We start from the raw sequence: 8684 nt of genomic DNA, 5'->3' as shown, positions 1-8684 counted from the left end.
TTCAGAGCGAGACAGAGAGAGAGGCTGGCCTGCTGGAGCAGCGGCAGAAACCTGCAGAACATACAAATAACATCTTTATCATAAACACCAACAGTTTGTTTAGATTATTTACTTGGCCTGGGTTCATATTTGTGTTCTTTTCCCAAACAACTGGTCTTGTTGCCATAGAGTCAAAGACACCATCATATAGTGGGGCAAAAAACATCTAGTCAGCCTCCAATCGTGCCCCACTTACAAGCCTGTAATTGCCATCGTGGGCAAGGGCGTCAGTTTGTTTTCAAAATTGCTGGGGACAATAACCATACACTTGAGTGGGGTTTAAAAATTGCTGGGGACAATAAAGTAGGCTAGCACAGGGGTCGGCGGCTCTGTAGCCGCATGCGGCTCTTCCATCCATCTGATGCGGCTCTCTGTGCTTATAAAATAATGAATGAATATTTAAATAAAAAGCTTTATATTTTACTGCATTAATTTTACATCTGTATGCTAATTCCAAATGTAAAGATTGTCTGCGTAAACCTGAACAGGTCAACCCGGTCTTACTGTGAGACCGGGTTGACGCGTCACGCTTGTGCGTAATTATATAGGCGCTTCCTGAGCTGGAGGATGTCAGATTCTGGGATTCTCCTCAGACGGCTCCTGGATGCGTCGCCACATTGGAGACAGGAACAAGCACTATTCAGCCAAAGTTTCATAATCAGGGAACATTTTCTAAGTGACAAATCTCTCTGAGAGACCGGGTTTGGAAAACTCTCGCTTCAGTGGGAGGAACCTTCCCGCATGCGCTCTGGTTCTGAAAGCCTGCATTTGTATTCTGAACAGTCTAAACATGTTTTTAAAAGAAACGTATGACAAAAGTGGCACCTGCTCAGTAAAACCACCAACAGGGTGAAAAATATCAAAATATTGTATAGGCAGAGACGGGCTACAACTTCTGGATCATCTTTATATAAATCGTTTTATGATTATCTTCTTATGAAAGATAACTTTGACGTACACGAGCGACCAGGCGCGTTGCAAGATTTTCAAAAGTGTGGGAGATGTTGTCTGTGCCTAAAATAATTTGATGTTATTCACCTTGTTAGTTTAATTTCCATAATAGCGGAGCAGGTGCGAATTTTAGACGCGTCACGCATGTCTCCGTTTTAAACATGTTTAAACTGTTCAGAATACAAATCCAGGCTCTGTCTCGTTAGATTGGTGTAACTAAAGTTTGTACTGAATGAAACTTTACATTAAACCATGTTGAAAAGAAAAGGATCCGATTAAATCGTTTCCCCTCATTTTACAGTCGGTACAGCGCATTGCGCGTGGCTCTGGGGTTAATCAAGTTTAGTTGTTTCTCTTTGCAACAATCTTCACAAGAAGGCAAAACAGTTAAATGGCAGGTTACAGATATTTCCATTTGACTGTATTTTGATGGATAAACTCAAGGATGCTGGCTGTTTTGAAAGAATTACCCCGACGCACACTGATGCGCATGATGAGCTTGGAAAAATGTTCTTTTTATGAAATTATTAAACTTTGGCTGAACAGCGCTTGTTCCCGTCTCTAATATGGAGACGCATGACGCATCCAGTCTGAGGCAGAAAAGCCTCTTCAGCTCAGAGAGCACCTGTAGAGACATTTGATCATGCACAAAGTTTATGTGGATCAGAAGCGGTCGGGCCACGGCAGGTGAAACGTTCCTAGCCTACATGAAGTGAAACTGTTTAATTGTAACATTAATATGTTACTGGACATGCTGGTCTGGTTGGTTAGACCAGTGTTTGAAGTGGAAAACACACACACACACACACACACACACACCAATTAAAATAATGCTGATAGCGTGGACTAGAAGACAGGTGATGGTTTTATTTAAATGATGATCAGGCTGCTGTAAAATGTAATCTCCATCCACATCCAGACAGAATGATCCTCTATTCTATTTGCTCTGCTCTTCTCTGGGCTGATGTAGCTGACGGTGCGCGCGCGCCTAACGGCTGTGGTGCACATTTTACGCATTTGGAGAGGTGGGCTGGAAGCTTTGTTTTTACTGGAAGATGGTCCACTTAACGCACGGGTGTAGACTACATATTAATGACAAATGAATGAAAATTAAATTGGGAGTTTTTACTTCATATTTTAGAAATAAAAATGACGGGGGAACACATTTATGACGTCTTTTTAAACGACATTTTCTAGCGCGTCCTGCCTGCTTCACTAAGTCACTGCTTATTAAGGTCCGTCCAAAATTACCGTGGCCCACCCAAAAATGAAAACCTGGCGCGGCGCCTGTTATAAACCTCTGCAAATTGTTGTTCTTCACGTTATCAAACTCAGACTTTGTACAGCTAATGTCAAGATGTAAAATTATGAATTCAGTCGAGCTCTTCCGTCCCTCCCTCTCCTGCTCTCCTGGAAACCCGACATTGGCTGTCAGAAGCGGAGGTGAAGAAGGAGATGAGGCAAACAGAGTGAGTGCGACATAAAGAAACCAGACTGGCGTGGAGGTGAGCAAAACAGCTGGAAAGGTGTGGGTGTTGAATCCCCCACGGGTGCGACGCCCATGCGAGCGACCGGTACCTGTTGCTGTCACCTGGTTGTGAGCAGCTCTCTGCTGTCTGAGGCTAGGCCCCGCCCACAACGCCGCGGCTGCTGCGGTGTTTTCTTTACTGTGGGAAACGGGTAATAATGGCTCTTTGATGGGAACAGGTTGCCGACCCCTGGTATAAGATCTGAGCTGGTAAAACAAAAATCCTCATCAGCAGGCTTTTTTAAAGTGGGGGGGACACAGCTGCCAATCACAATTTTTGCCGGGGACATGTCCCCGGCATCCCCGGTTAAAATGACGCCTGTGATCGTGGGTATACCTCAACTATGAGAGACAAAATGAGAAGAAAAATTCCAGAAAATCAGTGTCTGATTAAAAAAAACAAATATATATATATTTTGCAAATTATGGTGGAAAATAAATATTTGGTCTCCTACAAACAAGCGATGTTTCTGGCTGTAACTGTAAAAGGCTCCTCTGTCCTCTGCTCGTTACCCATTTTATTGGCACCTGTTGGAACTCGTTATCAGTATTAAAGACACCCGTCCACAACCTCAAACCGTCACACTCCAAACTTCTCTATGGCCAAGACCAAAGAGCTGTCAATGGACACCAAAAACAAAATTCTATACCTGCACCAGGCTGGGATGACTAAATCTGCAATAGGTAAGCAGCTTGGTGTGAAGAAATCAGCTGTAGAGAGTGGAAGACATACAGGACCACTGATTATCCTCCATCAGGGGCTCCAGGCAAGATCTCACCCCGTGGGGTCAAAATGACCAGCACGACTGATCCGTGTAAAGAAAAGAATGAATGGGGTCGTGTATTGTCCTTCCATCTGCAAGGGCATTGAAGATGAAATGTGGCTGGGTCTTTCAGCATGACGATGATTCTAAACACACCGCCTGGCTAACGAAAAAGTGGCTTCGGAAGAAGCATTTCATGGTCCTGGAGTGACCTAGCCAGTCTCCAGAACTCAACCCCGTAGAAGATCTCTGGAGGAAGTTGAAAGTCTGTGTTACCCAGCGCCCGCCCTGAAACATCACTGCTCTAGAGATCTGCATGGAGGAATGGGCCAAAATACCAGCAACAGTTTGTGAAGACACACAGAAAACCTTTGACCTCTGTCATCGCCAGCAAAGGGTATATAACAAAGTATGAAGATGGGCTTTATGTTATTCACCCAAAGTTTTTTTCCACCATAATTTGCTAATTCAATTCAAGTTTATTTATATAGCGCCAAATCACAACAAGAGTTGTCTCAAGGCACTTCACACAGTAAACAATCCAATACAGGTCAGTTTATTAGGCCAATCAGTAAAATGTTTCCTATATAAGGAACCCAGCAGGTTACATCGAGTCACTGACTAGTGTTAGTCTTTACAGCAATCTTCATACTAAGCAAGCATGCAGTGACAGTGGAGAGGAAAACTCCCTTTTAACAGGAAGAAACCTCCAGAGAATCCTGGCTCAGTATAAGCAGCCATCCACCACGACTCACTGGGGATCGAGAAGACCGAACACACACGCACGCACGCACGCACGCACGCACGCACGCACGCACACACACACACACACACACACACACACACACACACACACACACACAGTTAAAGAGCAAATTGTAGTAGAAAGTAGTTGAGTGTGGAAAGTGGTCAGTATGTCCTCCAGCAATCTAAGCATATAGCAGCATAACTACTAAATAATAATAAATATATTTATTTAAACTAAGAAAATGTGATTTTCTGGATATTTTTTCCTTATTTTGTCCCCCATAATTGAGGTAAACCTATGATGAAAATGACAGGCCTCGTCTTTTTAAGAACATGTACGACTAAATTCTTTTTTCCCACTACCTGTTTCAGCAAATCCAGTCATATGGACAAAGCAAACATTCCTGTGAGGATCATTTCCCTTGATGTCCAGTTCTTCAGCCAGATTATTTTTCTGTAAGATACCTCCGAAGACACGGGTAGAGACCCCCACCATCTCCAGTATTAAAGCTGCTTTTGCAAGTTTGTAAAACAGATTAGCTCAAAACATTTTCCTGCCTCTCAACAAAGTTCTAACATAGTACAGCTACAATATAAATATGTGGAGAAAAAAAGAAAATGACTAACAAAATAAAAACAAAGAATAAAATTGTTCATATCCATCTGTGTGATTTCCCACAGTGCATCTTGGGATTTATAGAGGTGAGGAGGCTACACCACACCTGCTCTCAAAATCCAGGAAAAGAAGAGCGGATTTCAAGATTGCATTCGGAGCTATTTCTGAATTTGGACAGTCCTCCTCACGGCGCTGTGATGTCACTGTCTTAAGATCTGACCTCATGAGCACACAGCCAGTGATGGATGTTTATCACTTTCTTATTTCCTCTGACCGTGCAGGTTTCCAGTTCCCGCAGAAGCATCTCAGGGAAAATACAAGAAGGGAGGTGTGAGTGTGTTCTGCGATTGCGTTTGTGTTCAAAACCTAGCTTGTTCTGTAGATTTGCTAAAGCAGCTTTAATGACTAACTAACTGTTTTGGGCACCAGCCTGGCCACTTTAGGCCCTGTCCACACGTAGCCGGGGATCTGCCAAAACGTAGATATTTTTCTACGTTTTGGCCTGTCATCCACACGAAAATGGAGTTTAACTCTGAATTAACTCCGAAGCTGCCATCTTTTCATGCCCGCATACAAATGAAACAAACAGCATTCTGGTGCTTATGTTGCTTTTTGTGTTAGTGATGTTTTTCTTTTCCCCAATCAATGCACTGTTTGACACCGGCCACCCAAGCCGCCACTCCTTTGTCCTATGGTCCTACAACTGAAGGGTGGCCATGAATGGTGAGGTCTGAGTTGGTTCCTCTGCTTGCTTTTAGAACATAAACAGACAAAATGGCATCATGGCACACTTTGACTCATCTCGAATGCCTCAATGGAACTGATGCTTTAGACATCTCATGGGGCATAAAGGATATGCACAGTTGAATGTCATCTGCATAAAGATTGTAGGAGCTTCTTTTAAAGAGCTCAGGGTGTGCTGGAGGGGAAGCAGATCAAAAGAAACAGTGGCCCCAGCGCAGAACCTTTTGTGACACCATGGGTGAGGATGGAGGGGCAGGACCAAAGGAAATGGAGAAGGAATGCTCAGGCGGATCTGAGGAAAACTACTTCAGAGCAGAATAGAGATCATGCCAATACTTTTTCCACTAGGGGTAAAGAAGTAGAAGTGGTGGAGGAATATAAATACCATGGTGTTCACCTGAACAGAAGATGGACTGGAGACTCAGCAGTGAAGCTCTAAACAAGAAGGGAAGCAGAAACTTTTCAGTTTGAAGGAAGATGTTACGTAACTTCTAACAGGGGTGTTCCACATATTCAAGATGAGGGCCAAAATCAAGTCTAAAAATCCTTGCAGACCACAAAACTGTATTTTTTAATAATTAAAGAATGCAGTAATTATTTTATGGTTACATTTTTGTACCTCTTAGGTCCAAATTAAGCATATTAGTAACAATCTGAAGATAAAAATGTCAGAAAGTATCAGTTCTCACAAAGTACACGAACAGCAGGTTTTTTTTTCTTCCGTGTACTAGAGAAACAAAATCATCATTCTTGAATTGCAATTTGGAGTCACACAAAATCACTTTGAGGATCACAAGGCCCTCTGACTACACATTGGACATGCCTGTTCTCAAAGAATGTTGTGGAAAGAGCAATCTCATTTGGGGTCACAGCATCAGACATTGATCATAAAAATGTAGCGTTATGAACATTATAAATGTCTGCCCTTAACAGCTGCCCCTTCACACAGTAACATCGCCAAGGTCGGACGCTTGGTTCAGTATGTTTACATTCCAGGAGAAGAGACAGAAGAAGAGAAGAAGAACGCTTTCCTTTAATTAAAGTACTTTATTTGTGATAAGCTAATCAGAGCATATGTTGATCATTAATAATCAGGTGAATGATCTGTGAAATAAAGATGTCATGAGTTATGTGTTTAATGAATAAACAGGACTGCACCAGACAGACTGATCTACATTACCATGGAAACGCATGACACATTGTTTTCAACCAATCAGAACTTTCGTCTGTCGTAGGGCAGAATCTGGGTTGTTTAATGAAAGTCGTCCAATCCGGTTTACTAAGATTTGTAAACAACTAGGGGATATAAAACAAGGCAACGCCATTTTATATTCAGTTCCATGTTAAACTCAGTTCCGTTCATGTGGAGGTCCTAAGGATTTCCATCGTCATCATTAAGAAAGTTACAGGCTGGCCAGCTGTACTTTCTATTTTAAGCTGAGAACTGTCAAGCTGGAGATTTCCGTCGTTTGAACCAACAAGACGACGTTCCTTCAAAATAAGAGTGAACTTGTTGACGCCTGCCGATGCTACCTGAGTCGACCCTTCAGACGGGCGTTGTGTGCTGTGACCGCTGTTTCAACCAGCTCCAGTACATCTGAAGGTCCGAGGACCTGGCAATTCCTGATCTAACATGGGAGGCTCCACTGGGTACGTAAATACGGCAAAATGGCGGCTCATGTCATCAGCTTCTGAAGCCTCGTGGTAGCCTAGTCATAACAACCAGATTCGCTACGTCAGCCTAGAGATTCTGAACAAAACACACACACACACACACACACACACACACACACACACACACACACCAACACAAAACATCCAAATCCATATGCATTCATCATTGAGATAGTCCTGGTAGATTGTAAGAATTTATAATTATAGAAATTAAAGATTCTTAAACGATCCCAACTCTCTCTTTTCTTGTCTCTCAGTCAATACAGAGTGTTTGAGTAAACTCCCTGATGATAAAAATGACCATTTCTGATTAATTACTTAGATCTAATTACAGTGTATAAATATACAACTTCAGATCATTACAAAAAGCTGACTAAAAATAGGGTGGCTCTGTTTTGGAAACCTTTCTGGAATCTCTGGAGCTGATTGTGCAGAGGATACTTCATTACATTATTGATAACCTACATCATCTTAACAAATCATTTATTCTCCCTAACCCACCTTGCCTGCTGGTGGTGGTCAGGGGAACCGGGGGCGCCAATGTTCAGCAGGACTCTGTGCCCCAGGTCAGCTGTGTCTAAATCGTAGCTACATTGTAGCTCATCACCACCTGTGTGTGTGTGTGTGTGTGTGTGTGTGTGTGTGTGTGTGTGTGTGTGTGTGTGTGTGTGTGTGTGTGTGTGTGTGTGATTGTATTGTGAAGCACCTTGGGAGGTTGTAGAACTCTAAGAAGGCGCTATACAAACACAGACCATTTACCAACCCAGCCTCACTGGCTGGAGGAGCAACAGCTCTACTCCAAGCCCCTCCTGGATATCAAAGCTTCTCTGCTAATGGTAGCGGTGAGTGGGTGGACGTGGCCAGCAACGGCTTGTTTTTTTTTCTTCTGGCTCTTGGAGAGTACAGACACTTTTTCTCCTCTCCCTCCCTTCTTATCCCAAGGCTCTTTGTCCTGTCTGTGCACAGCGCTTTCTGCATTTTTTCTGGGAACTGGAAATTATTAAAAATGGATCTGGTCAGTTGGTCTCTCAACACAATTCTGAAGATGTTTGGATATTTGTCGTTTTGGTGTGGGGATTCCTGCCTGGCTTACCGGAAAATTAATGAGCTTTTGAGGAATATTGGCTCAATCCCAGAGCTCAGGGATGGAATGCATTGTGCTGTGAACGCACAAACTCATATAATTGTCGAGATGAGTCGTAAGCTTGGAACTTTGGCTGAGATTCAGACTCTGGCACAAAAGGTGGATACCATCAAGGGGCGAGTGGACGGATCAGCACAGGTTGGAATTGATTAATTACGCCATCAATGGATCTAGAGGGGTTGTAGACCAACATAACACTAAGGCAGAGAGGAAATTGTCTCTGTCTGACCCCAAAACAAATTTTATCTGAATCTGGTGCCCTTAGAGCCTGGGACGCTGAAGTGATAACTCCCCCCTCAGAAGAAATGTGGAATGTTGCCGTAGCTATGGAAACTCTTTCTCCCTATCCCAGCCTGGGCGGGACTGTGACCGGTGAAGGCCGTGGAACCGTATCTAGGAGTCACTGTGACCTCAAACCCATTATCTCCCTCCCCTGTCCAAACAGAGGTGATGAGCGCTACCCCATGCGGCTGCACG

This window comes from Nothobranchius furzeri, chromosome 9 (assembly GCF_043380555.1).
Source record: "Nothobranchius furzeri strain GRZ-AD chromosome 9, NfurGRZ-RIMD1, whole genome shotgun sequence".
Lineage (NCBI taxonomy): Eukaryota > Metazoa > Chordata > Actinopteri > Cyprinodontiformes > Nothobranchiidae > Nothobranchius > Nothobranchius furzeri.
Note: the sequence above shows the minus strand (reverse complement) of the source record.